Source organism: Mesoplodon mirus (genome assembly GCF_964341445.2).
Source record: "Mesoplodon mirus genome assembly, chromosome: 10".
NCBI lineage: Eukaryota > Metazoa > Chordata > Mammalia > Artiodactyla > Ziphiidae > Mesoplodon > Mesoplodon mirus.
In genome coordinates this window covers 78,285,429-78,309,389 of record NC_138986.1, presented here as the reverse complement: position 1 = coordinate 78,309,389, position 23,961 = coordinate 78,285,429, and positions in this window count along the sequence as shown.

Sequence of the window (23,961 nt, the reverse complement as noted above, 5' to 3'; positions counted from 1 at the left end):
GAATAGATCTGACTAGTAAGAATCTTAAAACCTATGTATTGATATGTCTCCGTAAGGGAATCAAGTGTGTCTAGACTGGCATAAACATGGCAGCGAGAATCAGCTCAAACCCACTCTAAAAAGGAATTTCAAAAACAAAACAAAGAAACAGGGAAATTCTTTACAATTCCTTCAGGGTCTCTGATGCAACCTGGAATGACCCTATCTATAATGACAGCTGGATGTGGCATAAGGCTGGACACTTGGGACTGAGAGGATTGGTGAGATTGGGTGAGCAAATGCAGACCCTTTAAAGCAATAATGCATGGCACCCATTCCATGGGTCCCAGCTCTCCAGGTTGAAGGGAATATTACTACAGCTATAACATGTACGGGAAACCTAGAGAATGGACACACTGTGAATACGAAAGGTTTCTAAAACTCAACGAAGAGTCCCTCTCCTGGTGCTCCGGTTTGACTTTCCAACTGCTTTCCTATCAATCTCCCAACTTGGAGAGACAGCCCCTTTAAGCTCCTGGTTCGCACAGGTTGCCAATTTGGCAGAGGATGAAAGGGAAGAGGGAGAACCAATGAGAGAGTAGCTGTTAGGCATTTGGTTGGGCACATGTCACTCTAATTTCCTGGCAGGAAGAAGAATTAACCAAAGTCTCAGCCACCCACCGGGAACCAGTATAGGTCCTGAACCAAAAGTTTGGACTTGCGTTCAGCTCACAAAAAACGAGTTGAAAAATGGAGCTCAGGGGCACAGCAATTCACAAACTGGCAGAGTAATCAAGGCCAACTATCGTCCAAAAATCTGTTGAGGGAAGGCAACGAGGCGGACTTGAAAGCGAGGCAGAATAGCAGGAAACAGATTTCAAGAGGTACGTTGGAATCGCCTGTAAAGCACAGGAAGAGGGGCACAACTTCGACAATGATGCACTTGGCCAAAAAGGGCGTATGCGTTTTCTCCTGAATATATTCAGGAGAAAACGCATACGCTCTTTTTGGCCAAGCAAGCAAGCGGGCAATGCAAATCTGCACTACAAAGAAGTATCACTTCCCACCGGTCAAAAGGGACATCCACAAAATGCGTAAAAACCAGAAAGGCAAGGCAGGCCCTGGAGAACAGGGAGCCTTGTTATGCTGATGGGCGGGATGTAAGTTGCCAACTGCCTCACTGGAGGAGTGCATTGTGTTCCCTAAAACAAGTAAACAACAGAGCTACAGAGCCAAGGGCACTTCCAGTCTAGGGAATATACCTTGGGAAAACTGAAAATCCATAAGACAGAGCCAGCCCCAAATTGAGGGCTGCACTGCTTACAGGAACCTCAACCTGGGTACACCTGAAATATCCCAGGAAATATAAAAATGGTTCCAAACATTGTGGAACTTACGTACGATGGAATATCCCTCAGCCATGAAATCAATGTCATAAGACCAGTAGCAGCAACATGAGTGGATTCAGGTACGATGATTCTAAGTGAAAGAAGTCACACAGGAAAAGAAACTTATCATAAGATATCACTTAGGAAGATCCTGTAAACATGGCTACACATGAACTGAGTTAGGCAAGAGAACAGAGTCTCACATTTAGAAAACACTCCTATGCCTGCTTAAGGGGGAAGGAGAGGGGGGGTGATGCATCAAACCAGAGTTTGATATAAGCACAGGTACCGTTCCAAAAACCAACTATGGGATAGACAAGACCTACAGCTTCCTCAGTGAAAGGGACTCAAAACCCCATATTTCCCGCAGAGGAATAGATCTGACTAGTAAGAATCTTAAAACCTATGTATTGATATGTCTCCGTAAGGGAATCAAGTGTGTCTAGACTGGCATAAACATGGCAGCGAGAATCAGCTCAAACCCACTCTAAAAAGGAATTTCAAAAACAAAACAAAGAAACAGGGAATTTCTTTACAATTCCTTCAGGGTCTCTGATGCAACCTGGAATGACCCTATCTACAATGACAGCTGGATGTGGCATAAGGCTGGACACTTGGGACTGAGAGGATTGGTGAGATTGGGTGAGCAAATGCAGACCCTTTAAAGCAATAATGCATGGCACCCATTCCATGGGTCCCAGCTCTCCAGGTTGAAGGGAATATTACTACAGCTATAACATGTACGGGAAACCTAGAGAATGGACAAACTGTGAATACGAAAGGTTTCTAAAACTCAACGAAGATTCCCTCTCCTGGTGCTCCGGTTTGACTTTCCAACTGCTTTCCTATCAATCTCCCAACTTGGAGAGACAGCCCCTTTAAGCTCCTGGTTCGCACAGGTTGCCAATTTGGCAGAGGATGAAAGGGAAGAGGGAGAACCAATGAGAGAGTAGCTGTTAGGCATTTGGTTGGGCACATGTCACTCTAATTTCCTGGCAGGAAGAAGAATTAACCAAAGTCTCAGCCACCCACCGGGAACCAGTATAGGTCCTGAACCAAAAGTTTGGACTTGCGTTCAGCTCACAAAAAACGAGTTGAAAAATGGAGCTCAGGGGCACAGCAATTCACAAACTGGCAGTGTAATCAAGGCCAACTATCGTCCAAAAATCTGTTGAGGGAAGGCAACGAGGCGGACTTGAAAGCGAGGCAGAATAGCAGGAAACAGATTTCAAGAGGTACGTTGGAATCGCCTGTAAAGCACAGGAAGAGGGGCACAACTTCGACAATGATGCACTTGGCCAAAAAGGGCGTATGCGTTTTCTCCTGAATATATTCAGGAGAAAACGCATACGCTCTTTTTGGCCAAGCAAGCAAGCGGGCAATGCAAATCTGCACTACAAAGAAGTATCACTTCCCACCGGTCAAAAGGGACATCCACAAAATGCGTAAAAACCAGAAAGGCAAGGCAGGCCCTGGAGAACAGGGAGCCTTGTTATGCTGATGGGCGGGATGTAAGTTGCCAACTGCCTCACTGGAGGAGTGCATTGTGTTCCCTAAAACAAGTAAACAACAGAGCTACAGAGCCAAGGGCACTTCCAGTCTAGGGAATATACCTTGGGAAAACTGAAAATCCATAAGACAGAGCCAGCCCCAAATTGAGGGCTGCACTGCTTACAGGAACCTCAACCTGGGTACACCTGAAATATCCCAGGAAATATAAAAATGGTTCCAAACATTGTGGAACTTACGTACGATGGAATATCCCTCAGCCATGAAATCAATGTCATAAGACCAGTAGCAGCAACATGAGTGGATTCAGGTACGATGATTCTAAGTGAAAGAAGTCACACAGGAAAAGAAACTTATCATAAGATATCACTTAGGAAGATCCTGTAAACATGGCTACACATGAACTGAGTTAGGCAAGAGAACAGAGTCTCACATTTAGAAAACACTCCTATGCCTGCTTAAGGGGGAAGGAGAGGGGGGGTGATGCATCAAACCAGAGTTTGATATAAGCACAGGTACCGTTCCAAAAACCAACTATGGAATAGACAAGACCTACAGCTTCCTCAGTGAAAGGGACTCAAAACCCCATATTTCCCGCAGAGGAATAGATCTGACTAGTAAGAATCTTAAAACCTATGTATTGATATGTCTCCGTAAGGGAATCAAGTGTGTCTAGACTGGCATAAACATGGCAGCGAGAATCAGCTCAAACCCACTCTAAAAAGGAATTTCAAAAACAGAACAAAGAAACAGGGAAATTCTTTACAATTCCTTCAGGGTCTCTGATGCAACCTGGAATGACCCTATCTACAATGACAGCTGGATGTGGCATAAGGCTGGACACTTGGGACTGAGAGGATTGGTGAGATTGGGTGAGCAAATGCAGACACTTTAAAGCAATAATGCATGGCACCCATTCCATGGGTCCCAGCTCTCCAGGTTGAAGGGAATATTACTACAGCTATAACGTGTACGGGAAACCTAGAGAATGGACACACTGTGAATACGAAAGGTTTCTAAAACTCAACGAAGAGTCCCTCTCCTGGTGCTCCGGTTTGACTTTCCAACTGCTTTCCTATCAATCTCCCAACTTGGAGAGACAGCCCCTTTAAGCTCCTGGTTCGCACAGGTTGCCAATTTGGCAGAGGATGAAAGGGAAGAGGGAGAACCAATGAGAGAGTAGCTGTTAGGCTTTTGGTTGGGCACATGTCACTCTAATTTCCTGGCAGGAAGAAGAATTAACCAAAGTCTCAGCCACCCACCGGGAACCAGTATAGGTCCTGAACCAAAAGTTTGGACTTGCGTTCAGCTCACAAAAAACGAGTTGAAAAATGGAGCTCAGGGGCACAGCAATTCACAAACTGGCAGAGTAATCAAGGCCAACTATCGTCCAAAAATCTGTTGAGGGAAGGCAACGAGGCGGACTTGAAAGCGAGGCAGAATAGCAGGAAACAGATTTCAAGAGGTACGTTGGAATCGCCTGTAAAGCACAGGAAGAGGGGCACAACTTCGACAATGATGCACTTGGCCAAAAAGGGCGTATGCGTTTTCTCCTGAATATATTCAGGAGAAAACGCATACGCCCTTTTTGGCCAAGCAAGCAAGCGGGCAATGCAAATCTGCACTACAAAGAAGTATCACTTCCCACCGGTCAAAAGGGACATCCACAAAATGCGTAAAAACCAGAAAGGCAAGGCAGGCCCTGGAGAACAGGGAGCCTTGTTATGCTGATGGGCGGGATGTAAGTTGCCAACTGCCTCACTGGAGGAGTGCATTGTGTTCCCTAAAACAAGTAAACAACAGAGCTACAGAGCCAAGGGCACTTCCAGTCTAGGGAATATACCTTGGGAAAACTGAAAATCCATAAGACAGAGCCAGCCCCAAATTGAGGGCTGCACTGCTTACAGGAACCTCAACCTGGGTACACCTGAAATATCCCAGGAAATATAAAAATGGTTCCAAACATTGTGGAACTTACGTTCGATGGAATATCCCTCAGCCATGAAATCAATGTCATAAGACCAGTAGCAGCAACATGAGTGGATTCAGGTACGATGATTCTAAGTGAAAGAAGTCACACAGGAAAAGAAACTTATCATAAGATATCACTTAGGAAGATCCTGTAAACATGGCTACACATGAACTGAGTTAGGCAAGAGAACAGAGTCTCACATTTAGAAAACACTCCTATGCCTGCTTAAGGGGGAAGGAGAGGGGGGGTGATGCATCAAACCAGAGTTTGATATAAGCACAGGTACCGTTCCAAAAGCCAACTATGGAATAGACAAGACCTACACCTTCCTCAGTGAAAGGGACTCAAAACCCCATATTTCCCGCAGAGGAATAGATCTGACTAGTAAGAATCTTAAAACCTATGTATTGATATGTCTCCGTAAGGGAATCAAGTGTGTCTAGACTGGCATAAACATGGCAGCGAGAATCAGCTCAAACCCACTCTAAAAAGGAATTTCAAAAACAAAACAAAGAAACAGGGAAATTCTTTACAATTCCTTCAGGGTCTCTGATGCAACCTGGAATGACCCTATCTACAATGACAGCTGGATGTGGCATAAGGCTGGACACTTGGGACTGAGAGGATTGGTGAGATTGGGTGAGCAAATGCAGACCCTTTAAAGCAATAATGCATGGCACCCATTCCATGGGTCCCAGCTCTCCAGGTTGAAGGGAATATTACTACAGCTATAACATGTATGGGAAACCTAGAGAATGGACACACTGTGAATACGAAAGGTTTCTAAAACTCAACGAAGAGTCCCTCTCCTGGTGCTCCGGTTTGACTTTCCAACTGCTTTCCTATCAATCTCCCAACTTGGAGAGACAGCCCCTTTAAGCTCCTGGTTCGCACAGGTTGCCAATTTGGCAGAGGATGAAAGGGAAGAGGGAGAACCAATGAGAGAGTAGCTGTTAGGCATTTGGTTGGGCACATGTCACTCTAATTTCCTGGCAGGAAGAAGAATTAACCAAAGTCTCAGCCACCCACCGGGAACCAGTATAGGTCCTGAACCAAAAGTTTGGACTTGCGTTCAGCTCACAAAAAACGAGTTGAAAAATGGAGCTCAGGGGCACAGCAATTCACAAACTGGCAGAGTAATCAAGGCCAACTATCGTCCAAAAATCTGTTGAGGGAAGGCAACGAGGCGGACTTGAAAGCGAGGCAGAATAGCAGGAAACAGATTTCAAGAGGTACGTTGGAATCGCCTGTAAAGCACAGGAAGAGGGGCACAACTTCGACAATGATGCACTTGGCCAAAAAGGGCGTATGCGTTTTCTCCTGAATATATTCAGGAGAAAACGCATACGCCCTTTTTGGCCAAGCAAGCAAGCGGGCAATGCAAATCTGCACTACAAAGAAGTATCACTTCCCACCGGTCAAAAGGGACATCCACAAAATGCGTAAAAACCAGAAAGGCAAGGCAGGCCCTGGAGAACAGGGAGCCTTGTTATGCTGATGGGCGGGATGTAAGTTGCCAACTGCCTCACTGGAGGAGTGCATTGTGTTCCCTAAAACAAGTAAACAACAGAGCTACAGAGCCAAGGGCACTTCCAGTCTAGGGAATATACCTTGGGAAAACTGAAAATCCATAAGACAGAGCCAGCCCCAAATTGAGGGCTGCACTGCTTACAGGAACCTCAACCTGGGTACACCTGAAATATCCCAGGAAATATAAAAATGGTTCCAAACATTGTGGAACTTACGTACGATGGAATATCCCTCAGCCATGAAATCAATGTCCTAAGACCAGTAGCAGCAACATGAGTGGATTCAGGTACGATGATTCTAAGTGAAAGAAGTCACACAGGAAAAGAAACTTATCATAAGATATCACTTAGGAAGATCCTGTAAACATGGCTACACATGAACTGAGTTAGGCAAGAGAACAGAGTCTCACATTTAGAAAACACTCCTATGCCTGCTTAAGGGGGAAGGAGAGGGGGGGTGATGCATCAAACCAGAGTTTGATATAAGCACAGGTACCGTTCCAAAAACCAACTATGGAATAGACAAGACCTACACCTTCCTCAGTGAAAGGGACTCAAAACCCCATATTTCCCGCAGAGGAATAGATCTGACTAGTAAGAATCTTAAAACCTATGTATTGATATGTCTCCGTAAGGGAATCAAGTGTGTCTAGACTGGCATAAACATGGCAGCGAGAATCAGCTCAAACCCACTCTAAAAAGGAATTTCAAAAACAAAACAAAGAAACAGGGAAATTCTTTACAATTCCTTCAGGGTCTCTGATGCAACCTGGAATGACCCTATCTACAATGACAGCTGGATGTGGCATAAGGCTGGACACTTGGGACTGAGAGGATTGGTGAGATTGGGTGAGCAAGTGCAGACCCTTTAAAGCAATAATGCATGGCACCCATTCCATGGGTCCCAGCTCTCCAGGTTGAAGGGAATATTACTACAGCTATAACGTGTACGGGAAACCTAGAGAATGGACACACTGTGAATACGAAAGGTTTCTAAAACTCAACGAAGAGTCCCTCTCCTGGTGCTCCGGTTTGACTTTCCAACTGCTTTCCTATCAATCTCCCAACTTGGAGAGACAGCCCCTTTAAGCTCCTGGTTCGCACAGGTTGCCAATTTGGCAGAGGATGAAAGGGAAGAGGGAGAACCAATGAGAGAGTAGCTGTTAGGCATTTGGTTGGGCACATGTCACTCTAATTTCCTGGCAGGAAGAAGAATTAACCAAAGTCTCAGCCACCCACCGGGAACCAGTATAGGTCCTGAACCAAAAGTTTGGACTTGCGTTCAGCTCACAAAAAACGAGTTGAAAAATGGAGCTCAGGGGCACAGCAATTCACAAACTGGCAGAGTAATCAAGGCCAACTATCGTCCAAAAATCTGTTGAGGGAAGGCAACGAGGCGGACTTGAAAGCGAGGCAGAATAGCAGGAAACAGATTTCAAGAGGTACGTTGGAATCGCCTGTAAAGCACAGGAAGAGGGGCACAACTTCGACAATGATGCACTTGGCCAAAAAGGGCGTATGCGTTTTCTCCTGAATATATTCAGGAGAAAACGCATACGCGCTTTTTGGCCAAGCAAGCAAGCGGGCAATGCAAATCTGCACTACAAAGAAGTATCACTTCCCACCGGTCAAAAGGGACATCCACAAAATGCGTAAAAACCAGAAAGGCAAGGCAGGCCCTGGAGAACAGGGAGCCTTGTTATGCTGATGGGCGGGATGTAAGTTGCCAACTGCCTCACTGGAGGAGTGCATTGTGTTCCCTAAAACAAGTAAACAACAGAGCTACAGAGCCAAGGGCACTTCCAGTCTAGGGAATATACCTTGGGAAAACTGAAAATCCATAAGACAGAGCCATCCCAAAATTGAGGGCTGCACTGCTTACAGGAACCTCAACCTGGGTACACCTGAAATATCCCAGGAAATATAAAAATGGTTCCAAACATTGTGGAACTTACGTACGATGGAATATCCCTCAGCCATGAAATCAATGTCCTAAGACCAGTAGCAGCAAAATGAGTGGATTCAGGTACGATGATTCTAAGTGAAAGAAGTCACACAGGAAAAGAAACTTATCATAAGATATCACTTAGGAAGATCCTGTAAACATGGCTACACATGAACTGAGTTAGGCAAGAGAACAGAGTCTCACATTTAGAAAACACTCCTATGCCTGCTTAAGGGGGAAGGAGAGGGGGGGTGATGCATCAAACCAGAGTTTGATATAAGCACAGGTACCGTTCCAAAAACCAACTATGGAATAGACAAGACCTACACCTTCCTCAGTGAAAGGGACTCAAAACCCCATATTTCCCGCAGAGGAATAGATCTGACTAGTAAGAATCTTAAAACTTATGTATTGATATGTCTCCGTAAGGGAATCAAGTGTGTCTAGACTGCCATAAACATGGCAGCGAGAATCAGCTCAAACCCACTCTAAAAAGGAATTTCAAAAACAAAACAAAGAAACAGGGAAATTCTTTACAATTCCTTCAGGGTCTCTGATGCAACCTGGAATGACCCTATCTACAATGACAGCTGGATGTGGCATAAGGCTGGACACTTGGGACTGAGAGGATTGGTGAGATTGGGTGAGCAAATGCAGACCCTTTAAAGCAATAATGCATGGCACCCATTCCATGGGTCCCAGCTCTCCAGGTTGAAGGGAATATTACTACAGCTATAACATGTACGGGAAACCTAGAGAATGGACACACTGTGAATACGAAAGGTTTCTAAAACTCAACGAAGAGTCCCTCTCCTGGTGCTCCGGTTTGACTTTCCAACTGCTTTCCTATCAATCTCCCAACTTGGAGAGACAGCCCCTTTAAGCTCCTGGTTCGCACAGGTTGCCAATTTGGCAGAGGATGAAAGGGAAGAGGGAGAACCAATGAGAGAGTAGCTGTTAGGCATTTGGTTGGGCACATGTCACTCTAATTTCCTGGCAGGAAGAAGAATTAACCAAAGTCTCAGCCACCCACCGGGAACCAGTATAGGTCCTGAACCAAAAGTTTGGACTTGCGTTCAGCTCACAAAAAACGAGTTGAAAAATGGAGCTCAGGGGCACAGCAATTCACAAACTGGCAGAGTAATCAAGGCCAACTATCGTCCAAAAATCTGTTGAGGGAAGGCAACGAGGCGGACTTGAAAGCGAGGCAGAATAGCAGGAAACAGATTTCAAGAGGTACGTTGGAATCGCCTGTAAAGCACAGGAAGAGGGGCACAACTTCGACAATGATGCACTTGGCCAAAAAGGGCGTATGCGTTTTCTCCTGAATATATTCAGGAGAAAACGCATACGCCCTTTTTGGCCAAGCAAGCAAGCGGGCAATGCAAATCTGCACTACAAAGAAGTATCACTTCCCACCGGTCAAAAGGGATATCCACAAAATGTGTAAAAACCAGAAAGGCAAGACAGGCCCTGGAGAACAGGGAGCCTTGTTATGCTGATGGGCGGGATGTAAGTTGCCAACTGCCTCACTGGAGGAGTGCATTGTGTTCCCTAAAACAAGTAAACAACAGAGCTACAGAGCCATGGGCACTTCCAGTCTAGGGAATATACCTTGGGAAAACTGAAAATCCATAAGACAGAGCCATCCCAAAATTGAGGGCTGCACTGCTTACAGGAACCTCAACCTGGGTACAACTGAAATATCCCAGGAAATATAAAAATGGTTCCAAACATTGTGGAACTTACGTTCGATGGAATATCCCTCAGCCATGAAATCAATGTCCTAAGACCAGTAGCAGCAAAATGAGTGGATTCAGGTACGATGATTCTAAGTGAAAGAAGTCACACAGGAAAAGAAACTTATCATAAGATATCACTTAGGAAGATCCTGTAAACATGGCTACACATGAACTGAGTTAGGCAAGAGAACAGAGTCTCACATTTAGAAAACACTCCTATGCCTGCTTAAGGGGGAAGGAGAGGGGGGGTGATGCATCAAACCAGAGTTTGATATAAGCACAGGTACCGTTCCAAAAACCAACTATGGAATAGACAAGACCTACAGCTTCCTCAGTGAAAGGGACTCAAAACCCCATATTTCCCGCAGAGGAATAGATCTGACTAGTAAGAATCTTAAAACCTATGTATTGATATGTCTCCGTAAGGGAATCAAGTGTGTCTAGACTGGCATAAACATGGCAGCGAGAATCAGCTCAAACCCACTCTAAAAAGGAATTTCAAAAACAGAACAAAGAAACAGGGAAATTCTTTACAATTCCTTCAGGGTCTCTGATGCAACCTGGAATGACCCTATCTACAATGACAGCTGGATGTGGCATAAGGCTGGACACTTGGGACTGAGAGGATTGGTGAGATTGGGTGAGCAAATGCAGACACTTTAAAGCAATAATGCATGGCACCCATTCCATGGGTCCCAGCTCTCCAGGTTGAAGGGAATATTACTACAGCTATAACGTGTACGGGAAACCTAGAGAATGGACACACTGTGAATACGAAAGGTTTCTAAAACTCAACGAAGAGTCCCTCTCCTGGTGCTCCGGTTTGACTTTCCAACTGCTTTCCTATCAATCTCCCAACTTGGAGAGACAGCCCCTTTAAGCTCCTGGTTCGCACAGGTTGCCAATTTGGCAGAGGATGAAAGGGAAGAGGGAGAACCAATGAGAGAGTAGCTGTTAGGCTTTTGGTTGGGCACATGTCACTCTAATTTCCTGGCAGGAAGAAGAATTAACCAAAGTCTCAGCCACCCACCGGGAACCAGTATAGGTCCTGAACCAAAAGTTTGGACTTGCGTTCAGCTCACAAAAAACGAGTTGAAAAATGGAGCTCAGGGGCACAGCAATTCACAAACTGGCAGAGTAATCAAGGCCAACTATCGTCCAAAAATCTGTTGAGGGAAGGCAACGAGGCGGACTTGAAAGCGAGGCAGAATAGCAGGAAACAGATTTCAAGAGGTACGTTGGAATCGCCTGTAAAGCACAGGAAGAGGGGCACAACTTCGACAATGATGCACTTGGCCAAAAAGGGCGTATGCGTTTTCTCCTGAATATATTCAGGAGAAAACGCATACGCCCTTTTTGGCCAAGCAAGCAAGCGGGCAATGCAAATCTGCACTACAAAGAAGTATCACTTCCCACCGGTCAAAAGGGACATCCACAAAATGCGTAAAAACCAGAAAGGCAAGGCAGGCCCTGGAGAACAGGGAGCCTTGTTATGCTGATGGGCGGGATGTAAGTTGCCAACTGCCTCACTGGAGGAGTGCATTGTGTTCCCTAAAACAAGTAAACAACAGAGCTACAGAGCCAAGGGCACTTCCAGTCTAGGGAATATACCTTGGGAAAACTGAAAATCCATAAGACAGAGCCAGCCCCAAATTGAGGGCTGCACTGCTTACAGGAACCTCAACCTGGGTACACCTGAAATATCCCAGGAAATATAAAAATGGTTCCAAACATTGTGGAACTTACGTACGATGGAATATCCCTCAGCCATGAAATCAATGTCCTAAGACCAGTAGCAGCAACATGAGTGGATTCAGGTACGATGATTCTAAGTGAAAGAAGTCACACAGGAAAAGAAACTTATCATAAGATATCACTTAGGAAGATCCTGTAAACATGGCTACACATGAACTGAGTTAGGCAAGAGAACAGAGTCTCACATTTAGAAAACACTCCTATGCCTGCTTAAGGGGGAAGGAGAGGGGGGGTGATGCATCAAACCAGAGTTTGATATAAGCACAGGTACCGTTCCAAAAACCAACTATGGAATAGACAAGACCTACACCTTCCTCAGTGAAAGGGACTCAAAACCCCATATTTCCCGCAGAGGAATAGATCTGACTAGTAAGAATCTTAAAACCTATGTATTGATATGTCTCCGTAAGGGAATCAAGTGTGTCTAGACTGGCATAAACATGGCAGCGAGAATCAGCTCAAACCCACTCTAAAAAGGAATTTCAAAAACAAAACAAAGAAACAGGGAAATTCTTTACAATTCCTTCAGGGTCTCTGATGCAACCTGGAATGACCCTATCTACAATGACAGCTGGATGTGGCATAAGGCTGGACACTTGGGACTGAGAGGATTGGTGAGATTGGGTGAGCAAGTGCAGACCCTTTAAAGCAATAATGCATGGCACCCATTCCATGGGTCCCAGCTCTCCAGGTTGAAGGGAATATTACTACAGCTATAACGTGTACGGGAAACCTAGAGAATGGACACACTGTGAATACGAAAGGTTTCTAAAACTCAACGAAGAGTCCCTCTCCTGGTGCTCCGGTTTGACTTTCCAACTGCTTTCCTATCAATCTCCCAACTTGGAGAGACAGCCCCTTTAAGCTCCTGGTTCGCACAGGTTGCCAATTTGGCAGAGGATGAAAGGGAAGAGGGAGAACCAATGAGAGAGTAGCTGTTAGGCATTTGGTTGGGCACATGTCACTCTAATTTCCTGGCAGGAAGAAGAATTAACCAAAGTCTCAGCCACCCACCGGGAACCAGTATAGGTCCTGAACCAAAAGTTTGGACTTGCGTTCAGCTCACAAAAAACGAGTTGAAAAATGGAGCTCAGGGGCACAGCAATTCACAAACTGGCAGAGTAATCAAGGCCAACTATCGTCCAAAAATCTGTTGAGGGAAGGCAACGAGGCGGACTTGAAAGCGAGGCAGAATAGCAGGAAACAGATTTCAAGAGGTACGTTGGAATCGCCTGTAAAGCACAGGAAGAGGGGCACAACTTCGACAATGATGCACTTGGCCAAAAAGGGCGTATGCGTTTTCTCCTGAATATATTCAGGAGAAAACGCATACGCCCTTTTTGGCCAAGCAAGCAAGCGGGCAATGCAAATCTGCACTACAAAGAAGTATCACTTCCCACCGGTCAAAAGGGATATCCACAAAATGTGTAAAAACCAGAAAGGCAAGACAGGCCCTGGAGAACAGGGAGCCTTGTTATGCTGATGGGCGGGATGTAAGTTGCCAACTGCCTCACTGGAGGAGTGCATTGTGTTCCCTAAAACAAGTAAACAACAGAGCTACAGAGCCATGGGCACTTCCAGTCTAGGGAATATACCTTGGGAAAACTGAAAATCCATAAGACAGAGCCATCCCAAAATTGAGGGCTGCACTGCTTACAGGAACCTCAACCTGGGTACAACTGAAATATCCCAGGAAATATAAAAATGGTTCCAAACATTGTGGAACTTACGTTCGATGGAATATCCCTCAGCCATGAAATCAATGTCCTAAGACCAGTAGCAGCAAAATGAGTGGATTCAGGTACGATGATTCTAAGTGAAAGAAGTCACACAGGAAAAGAAACTTATCATAAGATATCACTTAGGAAGATCCTGTAAACATGGCTACACATGAACTGAGTTAGGCAAGAGAACAGAGTCTCACATTTAGAAAACACTCCTATGCCTGCTTAAGGGGGAAGGAGAGGGGGGGTGATGCATCAAACCAGAGTTTGATATAAGCACAGGTACCGTTCCAAAAACCAACTATGGAATAGACAAGACCTACAGCTTCCTCAGTGAAAGGGACTCAAAACCCCATATTTCCCGCAGAGGAATAGATCTGACTAGTAAGAATCTTAAAACCTATGTATTGATATGTCTCCGTAAGGGAATCAAGTGTGTCTAGACTGGCATAAACATGGCAGCGAGAATCAGCTCAAACCCACTCTAAAAAGGAATTTCAAAAACAGAACAAAGAAACAGGGAAATTCTTTACAATTCCTTCAGGGTCTCTGATGCAACCTGGAATGACCCTATCTACAATGACAGCTGGATGTGGCATAAGGCTGGACACTTGGGACTGAGAGGATTGGTGAGATTGGGTGAGCAAATGCAGACACTTTAAAGCAATAATGCATGGCACCCATTCCATGGGTCCCAGCTCTCCAGGTTGAAGGGAATATTACTACAGCTATAACGTGTACGGGAAACCTAGAGAATGGACACACTGTGAATACGAAAGGTTTCTAAAACTCAACGAAGAGTCCCTCTCCTGGTGCTCCGGTTTGACTTTCCAACTGCTTTCCTATCAATCTCCCAACTTGGAGAGACAGCCCCTTTAAGCTCCTGGTTCGCACAGGTTGCCAATTTGGCAGAGGATGAAAGGGAAGAGGGAGAACCAATGAGAGAGTAGCTGTTAGGCTTTTGGTTGGGCACATGTCACTCTAATTTCCTGGCAGGAAGAAGAATTAACCAAAGTCTCAGCCACCCACCGGGAACCAGTATAGGTCCTGAACCAAAAGTTTGGACTTGCGTTCAGCTCACAAAAAACGAGTTGAAAAATGGAGCTCAGGGGCACAGCAATTCACAAACTGGCAGAGTAATCAAGGCCAACTATCGTCCAAAAATCTGTTGAGGGAAGGCAACGAGGCGGACTTGAAAGCGAGGCAGAATAGCAGGAAACAGATTTCAAGAGGTACGTTGGAATCGCCTGTAAAGCACAGGAAGAGGGGCACAACTTCGACAATGATGCACTTGGCCAAAAAGGGCGTATGCGTTTTCTCCTGAATATATTCAGGAGAAAACGCATACGCCCTTTTTGGCCAAGCAAGCAAGCGGGCAATGCAAATCTGCACTACAAAGAAGTATCACTTCCCACCGGTCAAAAGGGACATCCACAAAATGCGTAAAAACCAGAAAGGCAAGGCAGGCCCTGGAGAACAGGGAGCCTTGTTATGCTGATGGGCGGGATGTAAGTTGCCAACTGCCTCACTGGAGGAGTGCATTGTGTTCCCTAAAACAAGTAAACAACAGAGCTACAGAGCCAAGGGCACTTCCAGTCTAGGGAATATACCTTGGGAAAACTGAAAATCCATAAGACAGAGCCAGCCCCAAATTGAGGGCTGCACTGCTTACAGGAACCTCAACCTGGGTACACCTGAAATATCCCAGGAAATATAAAAATGGTTCCAAACATTGTGGAACTTACGTACGATGGAATATCCCTCAGCCATGAAATCAATGTCCTAAGACCAGTAGCAGCAACATGAGTGGATTCAGGTACGATGATTCTAAGTGAAAGAAGTCACACAGGAAAAGAAACTTATCATAAGATATCACTTAGGAAGATCCTGTAAACATGGCTACACATGAACTGAGTTAGGCAAGAGAACAGAGTCTCACATTTAGAAAACACTCCTATGCCTGCTTAAGGGGGAAGGAGAGGGGGGGTGATGCATCAAACCAGAGTTTGATATAAGCACAGGTACCGTTCCAAAAACCAACTATGGAATAGACAAGACCTACACCTTCCTCAGTGAAAGGGACTCAAAACCCCATATTTCCCGCAGAGGAATAGATCTGACTAGTAAGAATCTTAAAACCTATGTATTGATATGTCTCCGTAAGGGAATCAAGTGTGTCTAGACTGGCATAAACATGGCAGCGAGAATCAGCTCAAACCCACTCTAAAAAGGAATTTCAAAAACAAAACAAAGAAACAGGGAAATTCTTTACAATTCCTTCAGGGTCTCTGATGCAACCTGGAATGACCCTATCTACAATGACAGCTGGATGTGGCATAAGGCTGGACACTTGGGACTGAGAGGATTGGTGAGATTGGGTGAGCAAGTGCAGACCCTTTAAAGCAATAATGCATGGCACCCATTCCATGGGTCCCAGCTCTCCAGGTTGAAGGGAATATTACTACAGCTATAACGTGTACGGGAAACCTAGAGAATGGACACACTGTGAATACGAAAGGTTTCTAAAACTCAACGAAGAGTCCCTCTCCTGGTGCTCCGGTTTGACTTTCCAACTGCTTTCCTATCAATCTCCCAACTTGGAGAGACAGCCCCTTTAAGCTCCTGGTTCGCACAGGTTGCCAATTTGGCAGAGGATGAAAGGGAAGAGGGAGAACCAATGAGAGAGTAGCTGTTAGGCATTTGGTTGGGCACATGTCACTCTAATTTCCTGGCAGGAAGAAGAATTAACCAAAGTCTCAGCCACCCACCGGGAACCAGTATAGGTCCTGAACCAAAAGTTTGGACTTGCGTTCAGCTCACAAAAAACGAGTTGAAAAATGGAGCTCAGGGGCACAGCAATTCACAAACTGGCAGAGTAATCAAGGCCAACTATCGTCCAAAAATCTGTTGAGGGAAGGCAACGAGGCGGACTTGAAAGCGAGGCAGAATAGCAGGAAACAGATTTCAAGAGGTACGTTGGAATCGCCTGTAAAGCACAGGAAGAGGGGCACAACTTCGACAATGATGCACTTGGCCAAAAAGGGCGTATGCGTTTTCTCCTGAATATATTCAGGAGAAAACGCATACGCGCTTTTTGGCCAAGCAAGCAAGCGGGCAATGCAAATCTGCACTACAAAGAAGTATCACTTCCCACCGGTCAAAAGGGACATCCACAAAATGCGTAAAAACCAGAAAGGCAAGGCAGGCCCTGGAGAACAGGGAGCCTTGTTATGCTGATGGGCGGGATGTAAGTTGCCAACTGCCTCACTGGAGGAGTGCATTGTGTTCCCTAAAACAAGTAAACAACAGAGCTACAGAGCCAAGGGCACTTCCAGTCTAGGGAATATACCTTGGGAAAACTGAAAATCCATAAGACAGAGCCAGCCCCAAATTGAGGGCTGCACTGCTTACAGGAACCTCAACCTGGGTACACCTGAAATATCCCAGGAAATATAAAAATGGTTCCAAACATTGTGGAACTTACGTACGATGGAATATCCCTCAGCCATGAAATCAATGTCCTAAGACCAGTAGCAGCAAAATGAGTGGATTCAGGTACGATGATTCTAAGTGAAAGAAGTCACACAGGAAAAGAAACTTATCATAAGATATCACTTAGGAAGATCCTGTAAACATGGCTACACATGAACTGAGTTAGGCAAGAGAACAGAGTCTCACATTTAGAAAACACTCCTATGCCTGCTTAAGGGGGAAGGAGAGGGGGGGTGATGCATCAAACCAGAGTTTGATATAAGCACAGGTACCGTTCCAAAAACCAACTATGGAATAGACAAGACCTACACCTTCCTCAGTGAAAGGGACTCAAAACCCCATATTTCCCGCAGAGGAATAGATCTGACTAGTAAGAATCTTAAAACTTATGTATTGATATGTCTCCGTAAGGGAATCAAGTGTGTCTAGACTGCCATAAACATGGCAGCGAGAATCAGCTCAAACCCACTCTAAAAAGGAATTTCAAAAACAAAACAAAGAAACAGGGAAATTCTTTACAATTCCTTCAGGGTCTCTGATGCAACCTGGAATGACCCTATCTACAATGACAGCTGGATGTGGCATAAGGCTGGACACTTGGGACTGAGAGGATTGGTGAGATTGGGTGAGCAAATGCAGACCCTTTAAAGCAATAATGCATGGCACCCATTCCATGGGTCCCAGCTCTCCAGGTTGAAGGGAATATTACTACAGCTATAACATGTACGGGAAACCTAGAGAATGGACACACTGTGAATACGAAAGGTTTCTAAAACTCAACGAAGAGTCCCTCTCCTGGTGCTCCGGTTTGACTTTCCAACTGCTTTCCTATCAATCTCCCAACTTGGAGAGACAGCCCCTTTAAGCTCCTGGTTCGCACAGGTTGCCAATTTGGCAGAGGATGAAAGGGAAGAGGGAGAACCAATGAGAGAGTAGCTGTTAGGCATTTGGTTGGGCACATGTCACTCTAATTTCCTGGCAGGAAGAAGAATTAACCAAAGTCTCAGCCACCCACCGGGAACCAGTATAGGTCCTGAACCAAAAGTTTGGACTTGCGTTCAGCTCACAAAAAACGAGTTGAAAAATGGAGCTCAGGGGCACAGCAATTCACAAACTGGCAGAGTAATCAAGGCCAACTATCGTCCAAAAATCTGTTGAGGGAAGGCAACGAGGCGGACTTGAAAGCGAGGCAGAATAGCAGGAAACAGATTTCAAGAGGTACGTTGGAATCGCCTGTAAAGCACAGGAAGAGGGGCACAACTTCGACAATGATGCACTTGGCCAAAAAGGGCGTATGCGTTTTCTCCTGAATATATTCAGGAGAAAACGCATACGCCCTTTTTGGCCAAGCAAGCAAGCGGGCAATGCAAATCTGCACTACAAAGAAGTATCACTTCCCACCGGTCAAAAGGGATATCCACAAAATGTGTAAAAACCAGAAAGGCAAGACAGGCCCTGGAGAACAGGGAGCCTTGTTATGCTGATGGGCGGGATGTAAGTTGCCAACTGCCTCACTGGAGGAGTGCATTGTGTTCCCTAAAACAAGTAAACAACAGAGCTACAGAGCCATGGGCACTTCCAGTCTAGGGAATATACCTTGGGAAAACTGAAAATCCATAAGACAGAGCCATCCCAAAATTGAGGGCTGCACTGCTTACAGGAACCTCAACCTGGGTACAACTGAAATATCCCAGGAAATATAAAAATGGTTCCAAACATTGTGGAACTTACGTTCGATGGAATATCCCTCAGCCATGAAATCAATGTCCTAAGACCAGTAGCAGCAAAATGAGTGGATTCAGGTACGATGATTCTAAGTGAAAGAAGTCACACAGGAAAAGAAACTTATCATAAGATATCACTTAGGAAGATCCTGTAAACATGGCTACACATGAACTGAGTTAGGGAAGAGAACAGAGTCTCACATTTAGAAAACACTCCTATGCCTGCTTAAGGGGGAAGGAGAGGGGGGGTGATGCATCAAACCAGAGTTTGATATAAGCACAGGTACCGTTCCAAAAACCAACTATGGAATAGACAAGACCTACACCTTCCTCAGTGAAAGGGACTCAAAACCCCATATTTCCCGCAGAGGAATAGATCTGACTAGTAAGAATCTTAAAACCTATGTATTGATATGTCTCCGTAAGGGAATCAAGTGTGTCTAGACTGGCATAAACATGGCAGCGAGAATCAGCTCAAACCCACTCTAAAAAGGAATTTCAAAAACAAAACAAAGAAACAGGGAATTTCTTTACAATTCCTTCAGGGTCTCTGATGCAACCTGGAATGACCCTATCTACAATGACAGCTGGATGTGGCATAAGGCTGGACACTTGGGACTGAGAGGATTGGTGAGATTGGGTGAGCAAATGCAGACCCTTTAAAGCAATAATGCATGGCACCCATTCCATGGGTCCCAGCTCTCCAGGTTGAAGGGAATATTACTACAGTTATAACATGTACGGGAAACCTAGAGAATGGACACACTGTGAATACGAAAGGTTTCTAAAACTCAACGAAGAGTCCCTCTCCTGGTGCTCCGATTTGACTTTCCAACTGCTTTCCTATCAATCTCCCAACGTGGAGAGACAGCCCCTTTAAGCTCCTGGTTCGCACAGTTTGCCAATTTGGCAGAGGATGAAAGGGAAGAGGGAGAACCAATGAGAGAGTAGCTGTTAGGCATTTGGTTGGGCACATGTCACTCTAATTTCCTGGCAGGAAGAAGAATTAACCAAAGTCTCAGCCACCCACCGGGAACCAGTATAGGTCCTGAACCAAAAGTTTGGACTTGCGTTCAGCTCACAAAAAACGAGTTGAAAAATGGAGCTCAGGGGCACAGCAATTCACAAACTGGCAGAGTAATCAAGGCCAACTATCGTCCAAAAATCTGTTGAGGGAAGGCAACGAGGCGGACTTGAAAGCGAGGCAGAATAGCAGGAAACAGATTTCAAGAGGTACGTTGGAATCGCCTGTAAAGCACAGGAAGAGGGGCACAACTTCGACAATGATGCACTTGGCCAAAAAGGGCGTATGCGTTTTCTCCTGAATATATTCAGGAGAAAACGCATACGCCCTTTTTGGCCAAGCAAGCAAGCGGGCAATGCAAATCTGCACTACAAAGAAGTATCACTTCCCACCGGTCAAAAGGGACATCCACAAAATGTGTAAAAACCAGAAAGGCAAGGCAGGCCCTGGAGAACAGGGAGCCTTGTTATGCTGATGGGCGGGATGTAAGTTGCCAACTGCCTCACTGGAGGAGTGCATTGTGTTCCCTAAAACAAGTAAACAACAGAGCTACTGAGCCAAGGGCACTTCCAGTCTAGGGAATATACCTTGGGAAACCTGAAAATCCATAAGACAGAGCCACCCCCAAATTGAGGGCTGCACTGCTTACAGGAACCTCAACCTGGGTACACCTGAAATAACCCAGGAAATATAAAAATGGTTCCAAACATTGTGGAACTTACGTACGATGGAATATCCCTCAGCCATGAAATCAATGTCATAAGACCAGTAGCAGCAAAATGAGTGGATTCAGGTACGATGATTCTAAGTGAACGAAGTCACACAGGAAAAGAAACTTATCATAAGATATCACTTAGGAAGATCCTGTAAACATGGCTACACATGAACTGAGTTAGGCAAGAGAACAGAGTCTCACATTTAGAAAACACTCCTATGCCTGCTTAAGGGGGAAGGAGAGGGGGGGTGATGCATCAAACCAGAGTTTGATATAAGCACAGGTACCGTTCCAAAAACCAACTATGGAATAGACAAGACCTACACCTTCCTCAGTGAAAGGGACTCAAAACCCCATATTTCCCGCAGAGGAATAGATCTGACTAGTAAGAATCTTAAAACCTATGTATTGATATGTCTCTGTAAGGGAATCAAGTGTGTCTAGACTGGCATAAACATGGCAGCGAGAATCAGCTCAAACCCACTCTAAAAAGGAATTTCAAAAACAAAACAAAGAAACAGGGAATTTCCTTACAATTCCTTCAGGGTCTCTGATGCAACCTGGAATGACCCTATCTACAATGACAGCTGGATGTGGCATAAGGCTGGACACTTGGGACTGAGAGGATTGGTGAGATTGGGTGAGCAAATGCAGACCCTTTAAAGCAATAATGCAAGGCACCCATTCCATGGGTCCCAGCTCTCCAGGTTGAAGGGAATATTACTACAGTTATAACATGTACGGGAAACCTAGAGAATGGACACACTGTGAATACGAAAGGTTTCTAAAACTCAACGAAGAGTCCCTCTCCTGGTGCTCCGGTTTGACTTTCCAACTGCTTTCCTATCAATCTCCCAACTTGGAGAGACAGCCCCTTTAAGCTCCTGGTTCGCACAGTTTGCCAATTTGGCAGAGGATGAAAGGGAAGAGGGAGAACCAATGAGAGAGTAGCTGTTAGGCATTTGGTTGGGCACATGTCACTCTAATTTCCTGGCTGAAGAAGAATTAACCAAAGTCTCAGCCACCCACCGGGAACCAGTATAGGTCCTGAACCAAAAGTTTGGACTTGCGTTCAGCTCACAAAAAACGAGTTGAAAAATGGAGCTCAGGGGCACAGCAATTCACAAACTGGCAGAGTAATCAAGGCCAACTATCGTCCAAAAATCTGTTGAGGGAAGGCAACGAGGCGTACTTGAAAGCGAGGCAGAATAGCAGGAAACAGATTTCAAGAGATACGTTGGAATCGCCTGTAAAGCACAGGAAGAGGGGCACAACTTCGACAATGATGCACTTGGCCAAAAAGGGCGTATGCGTTTTCTCCTGAATATATTCAGGAGAAAACGCATACGCCCTTTTTGGCCAAGCAAGCAAGCGGGCAATGCAAATCTGCACTACAAAGAAGTATCACTTCCCACCGGTCAAAAGGGACATCCACAAAATGTGTAAAAACCAGAAAGGCAAGGCAGGCCCTGGAGAACAGGGAGCCTTGTTATGCTGATGGGCGGGATGTAAGTTGCCAACTGCCTCACTGGAGGAGTGCATTGTGTTCCCTAAAACAAGTAAACAACAGAGCTACAGAGCCAAGGGCACTTCCAGTCTAGGGAATATACCTTGGGAAAACTGAAAATCCATAAGACAGAGCCAGCCCCAAATTGAGGGCTGCACTGCTTACAGGAACCTCAACCTGGGTACACCTGAAATATCCCAGGAAATATAAAAATGGTTCCAAACATTGTGGAACTTACGTACGATGGAATATCCCTCAGCCATGAAATCAATGTCCTAAGACCAGTAGCAGCAAAATGAGTGGATTCAGGTACGATGATTCTAAGTGAAAGAAGTCACACAGGAAAAGAAACTTATCATAAGATATCACTTAGGAAGATCCTGTAAACATGGCTACACATGAACTGAGTTAGGCAAGAGAACAGAGTCTCACATTTAGAAAACACTCCTATGCCTGCTTAAGGGGGAAGGAGAGGGGGGGTGATGCATCAAACCAGAGTTTGATATAAGCACAGGTACCGTTCCAAAAACCAACTATGGAATAGACAAGACCTACACCTTCCTCAGTGAAAGGGACTCAAAACCCCATATTTCCCGCAGAGGAATAGATCTGACTAGTAAGAATCTTAAAACCTATGTATTGATATGTCTCCGTAAGGGAATCAAGTGTGTCTAGACTGGCATAAACATGGCAGCGAGAATCAGCTCAAACCCACTCTAAAAAGGAATTTCAAAAACAAAACAAAGAAACAGGGAAATTCTTTACAATTCCTTCAGGGTCTCTGATGCAACCTGGAATGACCCTATCTACAATGACAGCTGGATGTGGCATAAGGCTGGACACTTGGGACTGAGAGGATTGGTGAGATTGGGTGAGCAAATGCAGACCCTTTAAAGCAATAATGCATGGCACCCATTCCATGGGTCCCAGCTCTCCAGGTTGAAGGGAATATTACTACAGCTATAACATGTACGGGAAACCTAGAGAATGGACACACTGTGAATACGAAAGGTTTCTAAAACTCAACGAAGAGTCCCTCTCCTGGTGCTCCGGTTTGACTTTCCAACTGCTTTCCTATCAATCTCCCAACTTGGAGAGACAGCCCCTTTAAGCTCCTGGTTCGCACAGGTTGCCAATTTGGCAGAGGATGAAAGGGAAGAGGGAGAACCAATGAGAGAGTAGCTGTTAGGCATTTGGTTGGGCACATGTCACTCTAATTTCCTGGCAGGAAGAAGAATTAACCAAAGTCTCAGCCACCCACCGGGAACCAGTATAGGTCCTGAACCAAAAGTTTAGACTTGCGTTCAGCTCACAAAAAACGAGTTGAAAAATGGAGCTCAGGGGCACAGCAATTCACAAACTGGCAGAGTAATCAAGGCCAAATATCGTCCAAAAATCTGTTGAGGGAAGGCAACGAGGCGGACTTGAAAGCGAGGCAGAATAGCAGGAAACAGATTTCAAGAGGTACGTTGGAATCGCCTGTAAAGCACAGGAAGAGGGGCACAACTTCGACAATGATGCACTTGGCCAAAAAGGGCGTATGCGTTTTCTCCTGAATATATTCAGGAGAAAACGCATACGCCCTTTTTGGCCAAGCAAGCAAGCGGGCAATGCAAATCTGCACTACAAAGAAGTATCACTTCCCACCTGTCAAAAGGGACATCCACAAAATGTGTAAAAACCAGAAAGGCAAGGCAGGCCCTGGAGAACAGGGAGCCTTGTTATGCTGATGGGCGGGATGTAAGTTGCCAACTGCCTCACTGGAGGAGTGTATTGTGTTCCCTAAAACAAGTAAACAACAGAGCTACAGAGCCAAGGGCACTTCCAGTCTAGGGAATATACCTTGGGAAAAGTGAAAATCCATAAGACAGAGCCACCCCAAATTGAGGGCTGCACTGCTTACAGGAACCTCAACCTGGGTACACCTGAAATATCCCAGGAAATATAAAAATGGTT